Raw genomic sequence first — 24,805 nt, forward strand, 5'->3', positions numbered from 1 at the left:
TTTGAAGTAGCTAATATAATTATAATGCAACAGCAAGGTAAAAGAATCATATGACTAGTAGTAGTTAGTATGTTACAGTTTAATTGAAAATGGACTCTAGAAGGAGAGTTAGGTTAAGAGGATGTAATTCACACAATTAAAAAGAAAAAACGATGTTAGCAGGGGACAAGAAGACTTTGTCCTACACAACTCACAAGTCAGTCTTGTTAATAGAGAAATCTGTCACTTACTTACCTGGAAAATGAAAATTCAACTTCAAGTCATAAAATATTCTCCTTTTCAAACACTTAGTTACTGTTGTTACTCACAGAGACTGAGAGGGTAGCATTTACTTTACCATTGTCCCTGACAGTCAGGAAAGTTTAATGAGCATAAGAATCTTTGGTGATTATAAATACCTAGATAAGACCAAAAGGCAGCTTTCAAAGCAATATGATTAATAAATTCTAATAAAGCGAGAACACATTTTAAGATACTTTTTCATTTATACTCAAACACATCAATTAAGTGTCTATTAGCTGCTTAGTATTGCATATCAGACCCCTGCATTTTGAGGCACCATGGATACAAACAGGAAGAATTGACCGCCACAATCTAAAAGCCTTTGGTGTAGTTGGTAAGACAGATTTACAAACTGATAATTTTAATACAATTAAATACAATAGAATTTCAATAGTTTTAGTTTAACAATTAAGTTAGCAGATAAGAATTAATCACCTTTTCTCTCTGTCTTATGAGGAAAAGAAAATATGAAAATTTATTACATTGGTGAGGCCAAAACAGACCTACAAAAGTCATAAATCTTGGGAAAGTAAGATTAAGAACTAAAAGAGAAAAAAAAAATCACTACCACCACCACCAGAAAGAACAAATGTTGATAATTTCTAGGCATGAGTCAGCTTGGTTGTATTTAGATTGTGAACATGAAGTTTGACTCTATTAGGTTAGTACAATACCAAGTATATTTTGCTTATCCCTTTCCACATGTATTTCAAAGGAAATTTACATTGTATGCTTCTGATTCAATCATCCCTAAATTATCTGTACTTGCTTAGCTTGCTTGGTTAAAACATATGGAGGCCAAAATCATGGGTTTAGTGTGTACAAGGGTTGATTAGCCTCACATGTTTATAGTCACAGATTTTCATCTAATTCCAGCAAACATCTTCAAATATAGATTGCCACAATGAGACATTGCTCAACCTCTCTTTACTTAAAATGTACTGATTTTAAACTACAATCCCCTGTGCTTCTTTGTTCCGCATTCCCGAGGACCTACCTGCTCTTTGTCTCAAGATCTTGAGACCCCTGTTCTGTAAGCCTCCTTTGTTATAACAACCAGCCCTTTTGTTTGACATCCTTCTTTATTCTAGAGCTATTCTATCATTTTCTTTTTCTTTCCTTTTCTTTTTTTTGAACCAGGATCCTTAATGGCTTGTCATTCAATGACTTTACCCCTGGTAGAATTGCACGTCTCTGCATTGTGGCAGGTAAAGGTTGATGGGCTTATTAATTTTATGGTAATAATTTCTGTACAGGTTCTTCTCTCACTACCTTGAAGCAGGCTCTAGCTTATTCAACTTAGAATCTCTATGCCTATGTATCAATAGCGCCTATTAGGTAGGTGTTCAATAAATATGAATCAAATAATAGGTGTTCAGTAAATGTATACAATGACATTATATGCTGATGCAAGAGGGTACAGATAATTAGATTAAATCCTTCACCACTAATGAAATAACAGCTCAAAAATGTATATCATACTAGCAATAAATCAAGAGTGTTAACTTTATTTATAATAGTACATAATCCTTTAGTAAGTCAAGAAAACATAAACTGCTCAAGTTCACACAATGGCTATCAAAAAAAAGTACTACTCATTTGCTGAAAACACACCTCTCCTTCTAGTCTCTCTTTTATACCAAACCATGGTATAATGGGTAAAAAGATAATCTTATTAATATCTGGCTAAACCTGTGAATTAGACTAAGTTGTTAAAGACAGACTCCTGAAATCTATTTTTCTAGCTCAAAGATACCAATAAATACTTGTTAGTATTTGGTATTTGAACTGCGTTCACATTAAATATAATCTAGGAAAACTTACAGCTTTATTGAGGTATAATTGATACACAAAAAACTGCACATGTTTAATGTACACAATTTGATTAACTTAGACATATGCATACACTCATTAAACCATTACCACAATCAAGGTAATAGACATATCCATCATCTCCAAAAGTTTACTGTGTCCCTTTTTGGTGTGTGTGGAAGAATAATGAATATTGCACATATATATATACACACACACACATATACACACACACGCACACATATATACATACACAAATATATATATGTGTGCATATATATATATGCACACATATATACACACACACGCACACAGATATACATACAAACATATATATATGTGCGTGTGTATATATATATGTATATATAAACACTAAGAAAAAAATCAGTGAGGGGGACTACTCTGTTAGATTTAAACCGCACCATACAGATTCTCTTTTACAACCCAAATGTCCACTGTCAGACGGATAAAGAAAATGTGATATATACATACAACAATATTGTTTGGCCTTAAAAAAAGAAAAAAAATCTTGCCATTTGCGACAACCTGGATGAACCTAGAAGATATTATGCTAAGTGAAATAAGCCAGGACAAATACTGCATGATTCCAATTACATGACGTATCTAAAATAGTCAAACTTACAGAAGCAGAGAATAAATAGCATGGTGGCTACCAGGGGTTGGGGAGAGAAGAAAATGAGAGTTATTCAATTGGTATAGATTCAGTTATGCAACACGAGTCAGTTCTAGCAATTGGCTATACAACATAGTGCCTACAGTTAACAACTGTGGACTATGCACTTACAAATTTGTTAAAAGGGTTCGCCTTATGTTAAGTGTTCTTATCACACGGAAAGATAAAAAAGGACACAAGAAAACTTTTGGAGGTGATGGACGTGTCTAACATCTTGATTGTGGTGATGTTTCATAGGGGAATGCACATGTCCAAAATCATCAAATTATGTACACATTAAATATTTGCAGTTTTCTGGTATTGTACCTCAAGAAAGATGTTAACAAAATAATGAGAATTCCTATCATCCTGAAGCCATCAGTTCTTTTTCAGTATTTGCAATGTTTCCAAGAAGAGATGTTATTCAGATTGTAAGATATAGAAGCCAAGAAAGAGAATGAGAGGTCAGGGTTGCTAAGATAGATTTGGAAGTCATTCACATATAGGTGGTAACTAAAACCACACATGCTATTTCCTCTGAGCTATAATCCATGATATTTCTAAGGGCCACTCCACAAGCCAAAATACCCACAGTGTCAGCAAACCAAGGGAGGAAACACAGTTCTGGATTCTATGAGTTCAAGATGTTCTTTCACCTTATAAAACATGATCACTCCCACAGAAATTTTCCTTTTGGTCTAAAACTTTTCTTGCTTGGTATCAGCCCGAGTTAAAATGTTAAGGGAGAAGAAATACAGACAAAATATAGTTAGCTACTGTGTGATTTAAGAAACGGAGAAAAAAAAAAGATTCATATTCAGATAATAATACAACTGTGTAACTGTCTTATCTACAACCTAAAATCTCCTCTATAACTTCAAGACAAAAGAGCTCAACTAGCATATAACTTTTAATGATTCTTTCATTCCAAAATTTGAGATGGGTATTTTCAGTGATGCACTAATAGCTTTGAGACTCTTAATTAGCCACTTATCACTTATTAAATATTGTTAAAATACCATAATATTTAACAGAGCAATTTTTTCTAAAGGAAAAGAAAAACAAGAAAGATTTCGGAATTCAAAAAGGAAACAAATAATTCATTTCACTACTGGGCACACATGTTTTAGCCTGAAAGCACACCCATCCATGCTAAATTTAGGAATTTATTTGCCTCAGATTCAGATGTTTTGAAATATAAGTTGCACTCATTAACTACTTACCTAAAGATTATTTTTCAATAGGTCTAAAAAAAAATCAGTGCAGCTATCTGTAAGTTGTGGAACTCGGTATATTTTACAGTTCAATTCTCACTACAAAATAACCAACATTGAAAGCTATAAATGTGTAATGTGGCTAATTCTCAATGGAATACAAATAAATTAGGTAATTAACTTCCCAACTTGAATACTAGATAACTTTCCTTTCTCAGCAAAAAATTAATTTGATAAATCAAAATACATATGGAAAGCATACTCTAGTGCTTTGAGGTTCAGACATAAAGCCAGGAGACTCTGCCACAGATTTGCTATGCTTAGAGAATGTTGCAACTTTATCCCACCTCAGTTTGCGAATTTATAGAGTGGGAAACATAACACCAAATGGGGCTAAATGGAGATCAATGAGTTATTTGTGGTGCACAGAATTCTAATCATCTTAAAAGCAAAACAACAAGCAAACAAAAAGTCCAAGCGCCCCCCTCAAAAAAAACAAGGTCTTTTAATAAACTGTATAATACAGTAAGTCCTCACTTAACATCAGTAGGTTCTTGGAAACTGTGACTTAAAGCAAAACGATGTAACAAAACCAATTTTCCCACAGGCTACTTGATATAAACAAGAGTTATTTCCTACAGCATATTTCTGGCCACAAAAACATCAGCAAACTTCTAAGTAAAGACCCAAAACACTTCTAATATTAAACATCAGAGGGGTAGTAGATTGGGGGAGGGGAGTTAGCACTTTGTGAGGAGTGTAAATGTCTGTGACATTGTCTTGTACACCTGAAAGTAATTAAAAAATATTGAATAAATGTGAGCTGTATATCCATTTAAGAAAGATTAATAAAAACAAGTAAGCTAATTATTTCCAACCCGCTTATTCCAGTGAAGGGTCACAGGTGGCAGGAGCCTGTCCCAGTAGCTCAGGGCACAAGGCAGGAACCAACCCTGGAAAGGATACCCTTTCATCCTTCTGTTTTTATTCTCTGTGAGAATAAAATCACCACTTGCTAAGTAGAATTAGAGGATCCTGGGGTAAACTGTGTATTTCTGCCTGATCAAAGTTTTCTTTTCCCAAGCAGTTTCAGTATCCTGGCACAGAAACTCCAAAACCATTTTTCACCATAGTTACTGACACTGGCAGTGCAAACGCACTGGGTAGTAAGTCCCACTTCCCATGTTCTGGCAGCATTTGGCTATCACTTTTCTCTAAAACAGAAACTATGATGGCTCACATTCGGTTGGATCTCTACCCTAACTCATGCCAAAGGTTTGTTTTTTTGTTTTTTAATTAAATGTATTTACATATTACTATATGAACAAAGAATGACCACATTTCTATTACTGCTCAGAATTTTGCTTTGAGAGCAATTCACATTTTGTTGAGTGGACCAGCACTTTATAATGTTTTAGGCTATTTGTCACTCTACCCCCAACCCATCACAACAAATGCTGAATGGGAGAGAGCCTGTAGTTTATTTACGTGTTTAGTACAGTGGTTGCGTGACATAGTGCAACCAAAAGTTTGTCAAATGGAAATGTACAGTTCAATAATGTATTGGTCTGTATTAAGCAAATTATAAGAAATATGACTGATGAAAATTCTCTACTTATACTTTCTATTCTGTTTACCAAAAGTTGGGGTAACACAGCGATCCATATATCAATCAAAGAATCCAAAAATATTCAAATGTTGTTCTTAACTAATTCTATTGACCTTGTAAGTTTCTATGATACATCTGTAGAGAAGGCAGAATAAGGGAAAATTTAACACTTTATTAGCTGGGGTTTTGTACCCAAACTTAACGTAGAACTTGGGAGTTTTGCTTACTTAACTACATAGTCACTTTTTTCCTAAGCCAGATCACCAGAATGAGGCAGTTCTGTCTATTTCTCCTAATCTTCAACTAGAGACAAAGGTTTTAAGACTATGATTCAAAGAAGATCAGCCATTTCACCAAGTTATAGAAAAAAGTAAGAAAAAACTTTTACCCATAGAATCCCATAATGATCCCAGAATACTGTTTATAATTTGAAGCACAGTAATCTTTTACAAAGTCACACAAACTATATTAATGAATAATAGTATTAGTTGATATACTAATATGTCCATAGCCTCATCCTTAGAACCTGTGAATATTACCTTATTTGGGAAAAGAGTCCTTGCCTATAAGGAGATTATCACGGATTATCCAGGCAGGCACAAATTCCAATGGCAAGTGTCCTTACAAGAGAGAGACGCACAGAGGAAAAGATACACACAGAGAAGATATAAAGGAGAAGATATAAAGATGGAGGCAGAGATTGGAGTGGTGTGGCCCCAAGACAAGGAAGCCAAGGAACGCTGACAACCACCAAAAACTGAAAAGTGTAAGGAAGAATTCTTCCCAGGAGTCTCCCAAGGAAGTGGGCCTTGCCAACTTCTGATTTCTGACTTCTGGTCTACAGAACTGTGAGGGAATACATTTCAGTCATTTAAAGCCACTCAATTTGTGGTAGTGTGTTGCAGCTGCCATAAGAAACTAGTACAGTTGGTTATAAAAATGCGCATGACATCAAGGTGGTTAGTTTTTCACCATCATGACATCATTATGACAGAGCAATTCTTCCTTCATATTTTCTTTAAATTATCTTTAGATATAAATTATGTACAAAATATACACTCATTTTACATGTACTAAGTTTTGACAATTGTATACATCAGTATAAGCACTGCTATGATAAAGAAACAGAAAACATTTCCATCATCTCAAAAAGGTTCTGTTTAAATAATCTTCTCTTCCCAGCCAATCCCCACATCCTACCGATGGCTTTAAGCAGTAATTGATCTGTTTTCTATCACTAAAGATTAAATCTGTCTTTTCAAGAATTTCAAATAAATGGGATGATGCAGCATTATTTTGTGTCTAGCTTTTGTTACTCGACGTTCTGAAGAGTCATCCATGTTGTTGCCTACATTATGAGTTGATTTTTTTTTTTCAGTGCTGAGCAATATTTCACTGAATGGATGCCATAATTTGTTAAAGGACATTTTCGCCTTCAGAATTTTAATAGCTAAACACAGTACAGTATTTTTACCAGAAAAGCTGTGGAGACATTTAAATTAAAATTCACAAGGAAATAAAGAATACAAAGTCCTGAATTTTGAGGAGTCTCATATTCTTAAAACTGTCATGATGGGAAAACAAATGAAAATTTGTGGGCATAAACTAATAAAAAAGGACATTAAAACATGAAAATCAGGATCTGGTCTTTGTCTAAAAGATATGTGGCAGATTTGGGAATGTACAATCATTACCATGGTGATTTTGAAGCACTTTGAATACAGATTTGACACTCAGGTAAATGCTGTAAAAAACAGATACAGTTGTTTTTCTTGTGGCCTATCACCTAAGAAAAACAAGACCAACAATGACAAAATGTCTAGCTAGTGAATAAACTAACATATAAATAGAGATAGTACAGCTAGATACTAATAGCATGCTCAAGTCAAATGCACTGACCAGACTGCTGTAGAAGAGAGCTAAAACTTTCACTGATTTAGATGATGACAGCAGAGAAAATCACTCTCTCTTCAAGGCAATCTCGGAGGAATTCGTAAGTAGGGTATCAGTCAGTCTTCACATGACCATTACTTTTTCATCCTAAGTCACTGTCTGAAATAGTAACCTATATTCAAGACTCATCGTCTTAAACAAGAGTGTCCCACTCCTACCCTTACAAACCATTTTATTAAGAAAATAGGGAGGGTACTCTCATTGCTCTCTGATGCATGTTTTTATACTTACCTTTCCAAGTTCACTTCCTCCACCTTTCCTCCCGTGAACACTCTGCCTCTGCTTTATTTATATGTTTGCATATCAATGACTTTTTATACATGCTGTTTTCTCTGCCCTTCTATCTGGTTCACTTGGTTGATACTTAGCCATCTTTTAAGATTCAACACAAGCATTATTTCCTTAGTAAAACTTTACTGGATTCTTCTGGCTATGATAACTCTGTCTACCAAGATAACTTGTATATACTTCTCATATGCACTTATTTAAAAATGCTATACTGTCTGTGTTTATGAGTTTTTGGTTCTTTGTTTGTCTTGCTCCTTTGTTGTTTTCAGCTTTAAATCCCACATGTCAGTGAACTCATACGATTTTTGAGTTTTTCTGTCTGATTTATTTCGCTTAGCATAAAAATCTCAAGATCCATCCATGTTGTCACAAACGGCACTATTTCCTCTTTTCTTATGGAACTTCATATTTTCATCTCCAGATTCAGTAATACCTAGCCCAGTGTCTGGAACATATACTATGTACTCAATGAAAAAGTATGGAATGACCGTTGAATAAATTAGTCATAATTTAAGTCGTAATTGGTCATCATAAAAAGGCTGCAAGTGTTCCACAGACAATGCTTATTGATAATAATATCCAATAATCACTACAGCAGTTATAACGACACTATTACCACTACTGCTACTAATAGGAAACACTTGGATAGCTTGTACTAACCAAGTGCTATTATAAATAATTCACATCTATTAGTTTATTAATTCTCCCCACTCTCCCAGAAAGTGAGAAACTGAAGCACAGAGGGGTTAAGTAATTTTCCCAAGTGAGTAAATGGAAGAGCTGAGATTCAAACCCAGCCAATTGGTCTTAGAGACCATGTCCTTAGCCTCTACACCATACTGCCTCTCAGTGTTTAACTGCATGGATGGTGAAGTCAAAGGAGATGACATGAGCTCTAGCTATAGCACTGTGACAAGTAATGATAAAGTAAATGCTCTAAGCCTCAGTTACCAGATCTGTAAAATGCAGTAGACATTTATTATTTCCCTCCCTGACATCCATGCTCCCTTCTTCCAATGATAACTTAATTTTACATTTCAGGTTTTCCATCTCTCTCCTACACACCTCAGCTCATATGTTCTGACTTTAGGAATGGAAATATGACTCAGGCCTTTGTCAATCACTTTCCCCTGGCTTTAGTAATTGTTCTTAAATTAGTCTGATTGAAAATCTTAGGACGTACATAGCAACCAACAAAAATGGCTTGCTCCTTTCTGGAACACTGAGGATAGGAAGTTAGAGTTGTTATGACTGCAAAATATTTTGCCATCATTAAAGGAGAATCTGAAACTCTTACAACTTACTAGTTGTATGACCAGGGAAAAATTACTTAACTTCTTAGATTCCTCATAGGAGCCTAAGATTCCTCACACATCAAATGGAAGTAACAGGAGTAAACTATATCATAGAGCTCTTATTAGGAAAAATAATACCGTATTTTGCTGTGTATAATGCACATTTTGCTCAAATTTGTGAGGGAAAAATAAAGATACACATTATACATGGGTAGTACTAATTCCATATCTATATGTTTTTAATTCTTTTATTTATGCTTATGAGTTAAAAGTGTAACTCTAGAAATCAATAACAATATCCGGATGCAAAATAATACCCTGGAATACGATCATCGGTTTTGTTGAACTTACCACAAACTTGCAACGATGAAGTGTTCTTGGCCTTCTATGATGCAGAAATATCGTAAATTTATTACCGGTACAAAAAATTTCTCGTACCTCGCATCTGCTCTTGTGTTTTGCAATTATTTGTTACATAACATTTCTTGTACCATAATATGCTAAAAAATAAATGCTAGGATTCCTTTATAATAAAAAAATACCTACACATAAAGAAATTTAAAAATATGAATTAAAAAACTAAAACAAGATTTTTTCCCCTGAAAGTTTGGGTGAAAAATGTGGGTGCGCATTATACACGGGAGTACATTATACACTGCTAAATACAGTAATCATTGTAGAATGCTTAGCACAAAGTTATTGCCACAAATTTTGGCAATTATATTGTTGTCATCATCATTATTTTTTTCAGTCCTTCCCCTTTGAGGTCCTGTATAATTTAAAGAAATCATTTCTAATTTAAACATTGTGTGTTTGCATAAATAATTGGAATAGGTGGCTGAAACGGCCAAGATGGAATAAGAACTCACGAATCCCAAGCATATTTTTGTGTACTATATGAAGTTTTCATTCCTCCACTCCAATTATCTTACAAGAGAACCCACTGTGCCATAAGTATAACAATAGATTTTGGTCATAATGAAACCAGTTTTCCTTGTTTCCTTGTCTGCCAAAATGAAAGGCCTGGGTTCTCTGGTTTCCAGTTTGATCAAGATGCCAGAAAACAAAGAAATCCTCACAAAGCCAGCAAGGTAGTCTGATAATTAATGACAAGACTCATTGAACTTGGAAATTTAAAGCAGCTCATCCTCTCAAAAGCCTATCTACTTTTTGAACAGCACCAACCACAAAGGCAGGTTCTGGAGTACTGGTACTCAAAGGCCACAGTGAGAAGAGGTCCTCAGACGCACGATTCACTGTTTATGCTATACCTTGGCCATGGCTCCTGACGTTCGAAGACAATTCCATGTTCTGGAAACCTGAGAGCACTCATTAACTAGGCCCACTAACCTTAAAGTTATGCGTGAAAAGCATGTGCCAAGTAACTAGAACATAGTATGTGTTTAATAAATACTGTGCCCCCTCCTTTTCTCTATCCCTTCTGTTTATGAATGATATGATTACATGTTTTAAATTTAAAAGTGTCCCACTTAAAGAATGTGCCAAAGCTCTTAAAATTGTGGCTAATGTCTTTAACTTAACTCCTCATATATCATTTCCTCACTTATTACCAAATGTGTAATAAATCCTATTAAAATATGTAGGGAGAACTCATTTAGATAAAAGAGCCCTTAACAAAAATTTGCCAATTAATTATAAACATAGTTTTAAAGGCTAACATTTAAAAAGAGAAGAGGAAAAGTTACAGATCTAACTACCATACCACTGACCATTGTCTTGATTAGTTTCTATTAAAGTTAGTCCAGTTCTGTTAACAAATCTTTTGACAGAATTTTTGACATGTCATCTGCTTTTGACACTACAGATAATAATCACTTATGTGCTAAACTATACAATGTAAGTATTACCTCAAGGCTTTTTAATATTCCTCAAAAAGCCTTTCAGGAAATATTATCATAGATTAACAATAAGCAAAAATGGGCCTCTCTGTCAAGACAAATAACTGCTTTGAGAAGAAGACACAAAAAGCCAGCAGTAGTCCTCCCTTCTTAGCCTGAATGCTTTTAAGTGAACTAGATATAGCCTTTCTGACATTGCAGAGAGAGGTCCTTTTACTTACTGATGACGTGACCTTCCATCCAGAAACAGCTTCAAGTTTGAAAGAACTTCTAACACTTAATTTTGCCAAAACCAAAATCATTTTGGATAGCACAGTGACAACCAGACAAATAATTGTAAAGAACACCTTTTGACAAGTTAACTCCTTTAGGTACCTGGGGGATAGTTTTGCTATTTTGACAAGTTCACACAGCAGACTTCTCAAATTTTAAAATTTTGTGGAGGACACATTTGGCTTAGTCTATGAAAGAGAAGGACAGTTGACAAGTTCCACTCTCAATTATGTTTTCAAACAAAGATAACTTTTCCCATGTTTTACTTTGCTTTCCACTGGAGCTCAAATCAAGTACTAATCCAAGCAATTGATGAGATACAGTCTTGCTCTTTCAAAAAAGTTTTGGCCTTTGCCAGCAATATGGCCGCAGCCTATCTATATCCATGCAGAGACAGGCTCACCCTCCAGTCAAAAATATCTGTCTTTGATTAAAACATTAAAGAAGTACTTATCATCCTTGAAAACATTGGCTATGTCAGTTTTCCAGCTATCTTGTCTGAGATGACCACTAGACAGATACACCTTTTCTGTAGCATAAGCCCCCAATTTGGTGATTTCTGGTACCTCGTCTACCTAAAACAGTTTCACATCTAAGTCATAGGGACTATAAGCTGGTGAATCCACTCTAGACCTTAATATTATTCAAAGACTATATTATATGGTCATTTTCTGCCTCATTGGATCACCTGATCTTCCAAGAGGGAGATTTAATCTAATACACTTAAGAAAAAAGATGGTAAGCAGTTTGGATGATTTACTGCTAAATAAGCAACATATTCTAATATTTTATTGCTGATATTTTTATATTGGCCTTTTTTTCTGTGACCTTGTTAAACTCACTTATTCTTTTAGATTCCTTAGGATTTTCTACATAAACAACCACATCATCATTGAATAGAAACAGGTTTGCAACTCCTCCTCCTCTCAATTCCTCCTCTTCTTATTCTTTCTCCTCTTCTTCTTCCTCCTTCCTCTGTTCCTTCTTATAGTCTTTATGCCTTATTTCTTTTTCTTGACCTATTTCATGCTGGTATTCTTATATTCTATATGCCTACGCTGCTTGCATTTTTATATACTAGCAGCAAACAGGAAATAAAACACAATTTTATCTAAAATTGTATCAAAACATAGGATACTCAGGAAAGGAATAAACTTAACAAAAGCAAGAACTTTACATTGTAAACTATAAAATATTGCAGAGAGGAATTTATAAAGACTTAAAAATTTGAAGAGAAACATGTCCATTTATTGGAAGACTCAATATCATTAAGATGTCAGTTATTCCCAAATTGATTCATAGATGCAATGCAATCCGAATACCAACAATTATTTTTAGAAACTGAGAAGCTTATTATAAAATTTATGTGTAGATGCAAACAACCAAGGATAGCTAAAGCAATCTTCAAACAAAATAGCAACATTGGAAAACTTGTATTTCCTGACTTCAAGATTTACAATAAAGCTAGAGTAATTAAGACACTATGGCACTGGCATAAAGAAAATAGATAAGTGAAACAAAACAGAAGGCAAGAAACAGACCTACACGTACGTGGCCATTAAAATTTTCAATAAAAGCACCAAAGCAATCCAATGGGAAAAGGAAAAGTCCTTTAAGCAAATAAAGCTGGAACAACTACATAGCCATATGGCAAAAACTGAACACGAGAACCACATACAAATATTAAATTGAAGGAGATCAAAGATCCAATATAAAATATAAGACTAGAAGGAAACATGGAAGAATATTTTCATGTCTTGGGAGGAGGCAAAAGTTTCTCAGAAATAATACAAAAAGCAATAACCATAAAAAACTGATATATTAAACTTCATCATAAATAATAACTTCTGCTCATCAAGATACACCTCAAAAAATGAACAGAGAAGCCAGATTGGCAGAAAATATTTGTAAAATAGATCTAGCAAAGTATGTGTATGGAGTATACAGAGAATATACAAAAATGCCTATAAATCAATCATAAAAAAATAACCCACTTAAAAATGGGACCGAAAAATTGAACAGCTATGTATGTCATGATATGAATGGCCAATAACTACTGAGCACTTAACATCTTTAGTCATCATGGAAATACAAATCAAATTTACAATGAGATACTACTACAAGGTGTGATAAAAAAAATATAGCGAATGTTTAAGTAAAAAAAAGTTTTACAGTAAAAGACACATTGCCATTTATCTCCCTCAAAATACTCCCCCTCTTTCTGAACACACTTATCCCATCATTCTTGCCACTTTCTGAAGCATTTCTGGAAGTCCTCTTTCGTGAGTGTCTACCCTGTTTCGCCGAAAATAAGACCTAGCTGGACAATCAACTCTAATGCGTCTTCTGGAGCAAAAATTAATATGACTCAGTCTTATTTTATGTTACATTATATTATATTATATTTATTATATTATATAAGACCTGGTCTTATATTATAGTAAAATAAGACCAGGTCTTATATTAATTTTTGTACATGGTAGTTGTTCTGTCATGGCTGCCTCGATGTCCTGAATCAATTCAAAACGTTTACCTTTCATGGTCATTTTGACTTCGGGGAAGAGCCAGAAGTCACATGGTGCCATCTGGTGAATAAAGTGGATGAGGACACACTGTAATGTTTTTATTTGACAGAAATTGCCATACCAGAAGCGAAGTGTGACAAGAATTGTCATGATGGAGGATGAAACCGTTTGCCCATTTCTCAGGCCATTTCCTACGCACATCATTTCTTAAATGCTCATAAAGACACTCATGACAGAGGACTTCCAGAACTGCTTCAGAAAGTGGTAAGAACAATGGGATAAGTGTGTTTGAAGCGAGGGGGAGTATTCTGAGGGGGATTAATGGCAATGTGTCTTTTACTCTAATAATTTTTTTAAAATTTAAACATTCATGATAGTGTTTGATTACACCTCATATATTGTCACTACAGTGGCTAAAAGAATGAAAACGTCAACTGCTGGTGAGAAAATTCAGGTAGAGCTCTCACACATTGTTAGTAGTAAGGCGAAAGGTACAATACTTAGAAAAAAGGTCTGGTGGTTTCTAATATTAATCATATACCTACCCTAAAAACTATCAATTCTGCTACATATTTACCCAGGGATACAAAAACATTTTGCTCACGAACACAAAAAAAAAGACTTACCAGAACTTGAATTATAATAGCTCAAATCCTGGAAATGTCCCAGATGTTCCTAAACAGAAAATCGCTAAAAAAACAAACTGGTACATTCATAAAATGAAACACACTTCAGCAATAAAAAGAAATGAGCTATATAATGCACAAAATCACATAAATGATTTCTAGAAACATTAGGGTGAGTGGAAGACGTCCTACACAAAACAGTATATACTGTATAATTCTAAATCTATAAAGTGCTAGAATAAGCTATACTAATCTAAGGTGAAAAAATAAGAAAAGTGGTTACTTCTGGGAGTTGGGAATGGGGTGAAGGATAAGGACTTACTGAGATGGGGCATGAAGGAAATATCTAGGATAATGGTTGTGATCTAATTTGATGTGTGTTTGTATTATACAGGTATACACATTTGTCAAAATTCATCAAATTATACATAATTCGTTACATATATTCCCTATCCCAAATCCAGTCTCCTTTTTTTCCTCACCCGAGCCAGCCCCATCTCTAAATATAGTGCATCTAATATTTCACTAAAATTTTCAATTGAGGATGCATTTGGCTAAAAACCCATGTCTCTACTGGAAAATAACAGGCCTTTTACATCAACATATATACAAGTTCTCTGATCATCTTTTTTGTACATGGACAGTGAAGTACTTCCCTCTCCCCAATGAGGATTTTATTTTAATAAACACAGAGTTTACTTTACTCTTGATAATTATTCTGGAAAATAGCATACAATAAAGTTTGAGTTTAAACTTCATTACATTTTGATTTTCTTTTCTGAAGATACCTGGCAATTTGAGTGACTCAGAAAAGTTTATGAATACAGAGGCTAAACATACTGGGGTTGCCAAGAAAAAAGTATGCACATGACTTGTATTCATCTTTTGTTATCGGTACATATTACTACAATTTTAATACAGATTTCCTTTCTTAAAATGTGTATACATTTTGTTTGGCATCCTCTGTACTTATAATTGTTGAAAGGGTTCACGTTGCTCAATTAATTATTTCTCTTTTTAGAAACTGAGGTATAATTAATAATTTGAAATGTAGATTTAAGTGATGAGAAAAGACTTTTTAGTACTTGCCTGTATAAAGAATGTGGAAGGCAGAATTCTAAAGCTGCCCTCCCAAGATTCCAGTCACTTGGGTGCTTAATCAATCACTAGCCTATACACTGCTATGAAGGGACTCTGCAGATGGAATTAGGTTGCTAGTAAGCTAACCTTGAAATAGGGAGATTACCCTGAGTTTTCCAGGTGGGCTCAATGTAATTACATGTGCCCTTAATATAGAAGAGCAAAGCAGAAGGATTAGTCAGAGAGTGACAGAAGAAAGGGCAGAGAGCTCAGAGATTCAAAGCATCAGACAGACTGGACCTCCTGCTACCAGCTTTAAAGATGAAGACGGGGGTCCACGAGCCAGGGAATGCTGGTGGCCTGTAGAAGCTAAGAACCACTCCTGGCCAACAGCCAGCTAGGAAATGGGTATTTCAGTCCTATAATCTCATGGAACTAAATTCTACCAACCAAAGTGAGCCTGGAGATAGGTTCTCCTCTGCTGTATCCAGAGGAAATGCTCACATCTTGATTTTAGCTTTGTTAAACCTAAAGCAGAGAAACCAGCCAAGCCCAATAGACCTCTGTCCTACAGAACTATCAGATAATATATTTATGTTGTTTTAAGCTGCTAAATTTGTGGCAGCAGAACATGATTCATGAATTGCTGGAAGTGGCTATAAAATCTACTTTAATACCTCCTCAAAAAAGAATCTCATGAGTTTCAAACCTTGCACATTCCCCAAAAGTGCCTATTGTCCTGATTGGTCCTTGTGGGCTCCTGGAAATCATGCTCTTGGAATGTTCTGATAAGAGGGTTTTGCCCATTTGAAACCTGAAACCACTCTGGCCTGTCTAGATAGTTTGTGCAAACAATGTGATATGCTGAACACTTGTTTTCCTTCTGGGTGGTCTGGAGCATCAGTAATTGCAGTCACACAAGCACTATGTGCCTTTGTCACCAACCCCCAGCAAAAACCCTTAACTCCCAGGCTCAGACAAGTTTCTCCAGTAGACCACCCTTCACACATGTCACAATTAGTTGCTGGAGGAATTAAGTACATCCTCTGCAACTCTCCTGGGAGAGGACGCTGGAAAACTTTATGCCTGCTTTTCTCCCTTCGGTGCCCCACTGTTTTCCCTTTGTTGAGTTTGCTTTGTACCCTTCTGCTATAATACAATGAGTATAATGTAACCACTTGTACTATGACGTCTGAGTCCTGTGAGTGCTTCTAGTGAATCCATGAAGCTGGAAGTGGTTTTAGTGACCCCGACACACTACAGTTCCCACCATCTCAGCCACAATGACTTAACTAATACAAACAAGAACACCAAATATCACACTTGTTACAGACTAAAAACTTTCCTAAATTTTTAGCAACCAAACTGTGGTAGGCAGAATTCTAAGATGGTTCCTAAAATCTTTGCTCCCTGACGTACACCTTGCATAATCCCCAAGACTAAGAATATGATGGGTTTTACTCCCACGATCACGTTATGTTATATGACACTGTTCCTTTAAGACAGGGAGGTTGTCTACGTGGACCTAGCTTTATCAACATGAATCCCTGAAATCTGGATCTAGACAGTGGAAATAAGAGATTCCTGGTATGAGGGGATGTGATGTGAGGGAGATTCTCCACTGCTGGCTCTGGAGATGCAGATAGCCTTCTAGGAACTGACAGCAGCCCTGATGGACAGCAATCAAGGAAATAGGGACCTCAGTCCTGCAGGTGCAAGGAACTGAATTCTGCCCAAAACCCAAATGAGCTTAGAAGTGGGTTCTTCCCCAGAGCCATGAGAATGAAGTAAAAAAATTTGTTTCCTCTAATCATTCTATTAAAAAAAAATATTTCCAAGGAAATAATTAACAAATTACAAAGACATTTGCCATCATACTTTCACCAAAACTTATTTGTCTGGGAAACAAAATTATGGCACATGCTTTAAAAGGAAAATAAAAGGGAAATAAAATTCAAACTGCATGACTAAACTAAAAACAATTATTGCATTCAACAGTTCATTTACAACACATTAACTACATGCAAACTCTTATATTTACAACTTTAGGAGATAGAAACATGAAAAATTACAGCCTACATATGAAAAAAGTATGGTTAATTAAGGAGAGGAAACCATAGCTCCCTTAATTTTATAATTGCAGACAAACAATTATAAGCTAGAAGGGGAAAGGTAACTTACAACTAGAGAGATACAATATAATGAAGGAATTTGGAGAAGAAAAATACAGTTTATGCTTTGGGTCAGTGGTATCGTATAGAGCAGGGAGGGGTGTCCAAACTGCGGCCAGCTGGCCAACTGCGGCCCGCAATCCATTGTTAATTGGCCCGCAGCAAATTCCAAAAATATATTTAGTTTACTTAAATAAACCAAGTGAAGCAATACGTACTTCACCTCGAGTGAGTGGCCCGGCTGTGTGTGTATTTTACTGCATATGGCCCTTGGTGAAAAACATTGAAAAAAGTTTGGACACCCTTGGTACAGAGGGATACAGAGGTAAGCGACCTACTTGAAGAAGTGCTATACCTTGTGCCAAAGAATGGAGATACACTTGGGGCAAAAAGCGCAGTCTTCTTGGGATATTTCAGTTCTCGGACACTCAATCTCCTCGACTATATATTGGTAACAATAAAAACTACTTGTACAATGTAGACACTATTTGGAAATAATTTAGAGAGCTAGATTGAAGTCATATCTTATGCTTACAAAATGCATTCCTCCACACACAGAACATGGAGAGCCACCAAATGCTTTTGAGCAAGGAATGGACTGATTTTTAAAAATATTTATATAGTAGCAGAAAGTAGGGGTGATTGGACTATGGAAAAACTAAAGGCAGGAAGACCAGTTAGGAGAATGTTGTTGCCATGCAACAGTCAAGGTGTTTGTTGATGAAGGCCTGAACTAAAGAATGCAGAGGACAGCAGAGATGCCAGAAGTATCACCAAGGCTGCGTTAATGATACTTGACAACTAACAGGATATAGGATACAGGAGAGGGAGAAAGCAAAAGATATCTGCAAAATTCCAAGACTGAGTGAAGAGCATCTTTTGGTGTTATTTTCCATCTTTAACAAAACAAGTAAAATATACATCAATTATGTAAATCTCTAAGTTACCTGACTACACTGTAATCCTTTCAAATGCACTTTGAACTAGGGTCCTTGAAGGCAGAAAATGCAGGAGTGCCTCAACTTCCACTGTCAGATGATTAATCTAAAATAAGAATACTACTGTCTTTCTGATGACTATGACCTGTGACTCGTTATCCTGCTCTGGACTGTATGCTACAACGTGTTCAAAATTCTTGGGAATACCTAATTCAGTGAGTAGGCAATCTTTTAATAGGGGCAAATAAAACTTACTCATCCGAGTTAAGTCAGATCCTGTTTTCCATCAAGCTAGTGAACAGCTGCAGACATAGCCTGCTTTCCATCAAAGTCTCCATGTATAATCTTGCATTGCTGATCGTTCTCTGGTAAATTTTCAAAACTATAACCCTAAAAACATGTGACAAACTACATTTTATTAAAGAAACATGCCTGCACTACTCACCCAATCTTCACTTGCAAATTTAAGGACAATGAAGAAACTTTACTGCATGTGCCAAAGTTCTGCTGAATATCTGTCCATGAACTACACTTGCTGGCACTTTCACAGATTAAGCAAAAGTACATGCTCTGAATAACACTAACACAAAAGGAAAATACTTTCCAAATAGCACCTAGACTTAAAAGGCAAACGATTTCCTCATGCTTGCTTTAATAGCAGTGATGAAGGTGAATCTCTTTTTTAACGTTCTCTGGAAAATGTTTCAGAGAGGAGTTGAGATTTAAATTTCTCCACTTTTCAGCATCTTGAACCTGGCTCTAGGGTAGCAATTAAGCAGATCCACAGGCACCGAATATGAGATGACTTCAAACAAATCTTCTAAACACTCTATTTTCTTAAAACCTACTGGTTATAGGAGTTAATTGAATTCCATGCCTCTTCGTTTCCAACAAATGATTTTGATCATTTAACTGAAACTGGAGAGAAATATTGGCAAGATCGAACTCTGGCACAAGTAGCATATAAAAGCCACTAAAAGGAGAAAAGCATTCTCCAAAAAACGAACTCCTCATATTCAGGCTTGAATAGGCTCAAAAAAAAGAAAAAGAAAAAAAAAATCAGTGAGAAGCTTTCTCTTTCAGACAGGTTAGCAAACTATCCACACGAATAACATTACTTTATAAAAGACTCAGTAATACCTCCAGGTCATCCATAATACAAAACTATTATTTTATTTGGCTAACATGAACTCTCGAAAGAGTTTTATGGCCATTAAAATTATAAAAAGAGAGAATGTTTAATTTTCTAGTAGGATCTGAAACTGCATGATAGTCTTAAGCTGTAATATATTTATAATACAAATTACTATGTTTTAGTACAATATTACTTACTTCAATGATATTAAATTTGTTATGAAAAAAAGTTAGTGAGTAAACTGACAGAAGAGTCCTCTGAGTTTCTCGTTTTTGTTCCTCTACTCCCCATCAAACCAATTTTACAAAAGATTTAAACCTTTCTTCAAAATAAACCCAGAAAGATACACACTTTTAATGATGTTTAAGCTCAAACAACTAACTGCAAATAACTACCAGACAACTAGCAACCTACAGTTCTGCAACAGTTAGAGACAGATACACAAGTAAAAATCATGGATCTCAAATTGCAACCCTATCTATACACATTTTCTGTTTACCTTGCATTGGCCTTTCTTACAGGTGTAGGGTGCTTACTTTTGGCAGTAGGGGAAATAACTGATTTACAAGCCATAAGAACATCTCACTTTCCATAAACAGGTTATAGAATTAACTAAAATTGCAGCACATCAACTCTGCACATGAAACTTGCTCTGTTACTGGAGATCAATGTAATCCAAACACGTGGAAATTCAAATAGTTTTCCACAAAGCTAATGTGGATGGATGGATCAGGTAACAACTTGGAACCGAACCGGACAGATTCATTTCTACTAAAGACAGTAAGTGCTGAATGTTATATTCTAAAACGAACAAGGAAAATACTGAATTTTAGTCTATTACCAGAATGATGAAAAAATAGAATTTATTTATAAAAATTCTTATATATCCTAATTGAAAACATATATATTATATATATATATATAAAATACATACTATATAGTACAGACTCATAAAAACTACTGTATGCTGTATTTTAAATAAGTGAAACACTATTACAAAATGTAAATGGCATAAAAGAAAACATGAAATTTACATTTATTCCCATTCATGTTCATCTTCCTGCTCAAAGAATATGCTTCCATCTATAACATTTTATCCCCATGAAGACATATACAAAGGCATTGCAGACAGGTGGCTTCTTTACACCTTTACACTACTGAAACTATTGGTGTTTCACTGCTGTGAGATTTATCATCTCTAAAACACAGATAAAGAATGATGATGAGCACAGAAAAATAAAACATTTCATGAGATAATGGGTTTAGTCTTATTGGCAAAGTAATATCAACTGTATTCTTATATAGTACGATTGAAAGTTAAAAAAACAAAATGCTAGAGTTGAGGTAAAATTGTGGTCACACAGCAGCCTAGCCATCTGGACCCCCAACCTTTCCCTAAGGAAAGAAGAAGTTGTGGGACTATGCCTCTCTGGGATTGAGTTTATAATATCCTGAGTCTCTCCATTTGGTCTTCAAGAGAAGGGTCTGCAGTCAACGATGAGTAAGATTCCTCTCGGAAGGGACAACTCCAGCCAGACAGGACCCCCGTTGAGACCCCAGTGAGCTGTTATAAGAAATAACAGGAGGGAGCCTTGCCCCTCCTTCCTCTTGTTCTTGTGGGAAGCTGCCGCTTGCCTCTGCTACTCCCTCTCACCTTATTGTGAGAGGGGCCCATTAGAGCAATAAGATCAAGCTCTTTCTGCTCAGCTCATGGGACAGTTTCACCGCGAGAGGCTCTCTCCCCCAGGGTGGTGCATACCGCGCCTTAGTCATTTTGGGACAATATGCTTCGGCTGCTTTGGGACAAATAATTGGGTTTTGAAATCATTTTTTTGAAATGGTGTAAGAGTTTCACAGACCCTGCCTCTAATCATGTGATACTCATTGTTTGTAATCAATAAATACTGTCAGTGACCTGATTCGGGGCTCTAGTCTCTTGAGGCTGCGAGTCCCTTGGTCCTTTGTGATTTAACTGTATATGAGTCTCTGTCTTTTTATTATAGTTTAACCCTCACCGCCTCCCTCGCCTTCCCACGGCTTGTGTTGTGCAGGTCGCAACATAAAATGATGAAAACTGAAATTTGTCTTTGGAGTTAACGCTTCTTTCCTGCTTCAGTTCTTTTAGTAAAGTAAAGGAGGGGCATATATGGGCAGAGAGGAAATGTTGAGATCAGAATGAAATCCTACAGTTAGACCACCCTGAGGACCAGAAAACTACTCTAGTTGTAGCTTAGAGTCCTTGGGAATGGCTGGAACATAAGAGCGTGTGTAACATCAATAGTTAGAATGTACAGCAATTCCGATAGCAGCACAGCTATGTCTACGAAAGGCCTATTTCACCTCTAATACTTGTGAGTATCCCCTTAATGATCTACCCTCTCTCTCTTCTTCCTTTCTTCTGCCCCAAATACCTTAAATGAATACTAAATAATTTTAAGAACTTATTTCTTACAGTAAGAAAAATTAGTAATTGTTTTTTCAGCTAGTGTTAATGTTGGCTTAGCATCTCACTCCTAGTTTTTTGAAGTACGTGTATGATCTCTAAGACCATACCTCTAAGACCAGCCTCTAATGGTCCCCAGAGACCCCTGATTCATGGGGTTCACATTCTTGTGTAGTCCCCTCCCACACTGAGTGGAGTTAATGGCTGGCCTGTATCCGGTAGGATACTGCATGAACTAGGATACTGCATGAACGACACTGTGTGGTTCCTGAGGCTCGGTCATAGAATGCATTGCAGCTTCCACCTTGCTTTCTTTTCACTCTAAGAAGCCAACCACCATGCTGTGAGGATGGCCAAAAGGCCTGTGGGAAGGCGCTCAGGCAGGGAGGAACTAAAGCCTCCTGTCAACAACTGGCATCACATGGCTGAGCTATCTTAGAAACAGAGCACCCAAGTAAGCTTTCGCATGACTACAGCCTCAGCTGACATATTGACTGCATCCTCAGATCCTGAGCTAGAACAAGGAAGCTAAGCCATTGCTGAGTTCCTGACCCAGAAAATCTGTGAGGAAATGCTTATTGTTGTTTTAAGCCATTAAGTGTTGAGGTGATTTGTTAAGAAGCAATAACTAACTCACACTATTTCTTCTTACAGGAACAAAGAAATGCAAAATATGCCACTGGATCAAGCTTCCTCATTAACACGCTAATATTGTTGGCACATAAGGAATTTACAACTCAAGCAAAGTAAATAACTCAACAGGCTTTTTAAATACTGAAGGTATAATTTACATAGGAGAAATGCATTTTATGTGTATATTTCAGTGAGATTTGACAAATTTTGCAAGAACATGCACCATGTAAGTAATACCTTGATCAGGATGTAAAAAATTTCCATTACCTCATACAAGTCCCTCACGGCTATTTTGAATCAGTTCTTGTATTACTCTTCCCCCCCAACCCAAATCAAGCACTGTTTTTATATCTACCATCATGGATGAGTTCTAGAACATCATGGATTGTTCCAGAACATCACATAAATGACTATAATCCTTGTGTCTGGCTTCTTTTGCTCAGCATATTTTTAAGGTTGGTCATGGTGTTGCATGTATCAGTATTGTTGATTTATATGCCCTGATCTGTTTACCCATTCTCCCACTGATGGGCATCCGCGTTCTTCCCATTTTGGAGCTACTGTGAATAATGTTTCTGGAAACATTATTGTGCAAATATTTTGGTGCACATGTATTTTTCCTTTCTGTTGGTTAAATACCAAGGCAGGGCTGGGACTAAAGTGAGACAAATGAGGTCAAAATTTGAGCAGGTCCTCTATCTAGGAGTGGGATTGTGGTATCATAAAAATAGATGTTTTTATAACAAGTTAGCCTTTTATACTAGAGCAGTGCAATTTTACACTACGATTTGTCATGGGTTCTCCTGTTAAGAAATCTACCATTTAAATAAAGGGCAATAGTAGGTTTATATATTAGTAGAAGAAACATAGAAATATATACTTATAAAAGCAATTGGTCAATATATTATCAGATACAATGCATATTAAATAAAATATAAACTTGAGAATTCCTTTAGACTGATACCTAGATCAAGTAAAACTCCTTGTTTTACAGATAAGGAAAACAATGAAGAGAATTGTCCAAACTGTGTCGTTAGTTAGTGACTTTTTCATCATACATACTAAATTATAAATCTTTTTACAAATTTAACCTAGGCTCAGTTAAAATTCCTAGATGAACCCATGGCTATAATTGGTTTCCAATCTTGATACAAACTTAACCTTGCCTAAATTAAAATAAAGTGTTTATTTTTCCATAAAGATATGGCTGAAATTGTTTTTCAATTTTAAGGTCACCTAGCTTTCACAGAAAATTGTTCACAGCATCAGTGGCATATCAAGTATAAACTTCTTTGGTGAGCAAAGAGTAATATGGTCTTAAAAAAATAAAATCAAAGATTTGTGACATGCAAAAACTACAATTATAAAAACATATTCACTAAATATAGAGAAAGTCACTTTTATTACCTATGTCAGATTAGACTTTTCTAAAAAAGGCAATGGTATACTTGATATCTGTATCTTTCATTTCAGAGACTACTTAAAACCACACCATTTAAAGTCGCAAGGAAAGCACTTTTATTCAATTTATTTGTTTTGCTTCCATTAAATTAATACTATTTAGTAAGATACACATTTGTTTTCTCCCATGGAAAAAATTTACTTTCATCTAGAATACAGCAGTGTTTAAAAAGTATTAACCGTCAGGAATATTTCTTTAAATTAGAACTGATATTTATAATCATATAAAGCCTCCTGGAAAGCAGTTTTCATTGGTTTGGTACTTTATTCATTAAAGAAATATTTTTGATGATTTTAAGATATTTTCAGAAAATATGTGAAGAAGCTAGCTCATTTAATAGAGTATTAGTAATAAAATTTAGAAACATGCTTTTATTGCCAAGAATGCCTAACATAGAAAATTAATTTACTGAGTCACTGAAATAACTGAATTTAAATTATATCATTAGCTCCCCCCCAAGCCATGCTTATTATTTTTTGCTCCTCTTCAACATGGCCTTTACTTAACACAGCTCACTGTGTCCCTGGGAATGCC

At 35.5% G+C, this 24,805-nt stretch overlaps 1 protein-coding gene across 5 annotated transcripts in view; it reads right to left on the bottom strand.

Moving 5' to 3' along the window:
• Positions 1 to 24,805, bottom strand: part of TBCK (TBC1 domain containing kinase) — a 179,130-nt gene that overhangs the window by 135,915 nt on the left and 18,410 nt on the right. The window contains exon 1 of one of the 5 annotated variants that reach the window (XM_074322752.2): positions 14,410 to 14,430. The exons of the other annotated variants lie outside the window; for them this stretch is intronic. The gene's annotated coding sequence lies outside the window, so the exon portion shown is untranslated. Of the gene's footprint in view, positions 1 to 14,409; positions 14,431 to 24,805 lie in introns of those variants that run through there. 5 annotated transcript variants of the gene reach the window in all.

Source organism: Rhinolophus sinicus, chromosome 1 (assembly GCF_057876585.1).
Source record: "Rhinolophus sinicus isolate RSI-liver-muscle chromosome 1, RSI-T2T, whole genome shotgun sequence".
NCBI classification, from domain to species: Eukaryota; Metazoa; Chordata; class Mammalia; order Chiroptera; family Rhinolophidae; genus Rhinolophus; species Rhinolophus sinicus.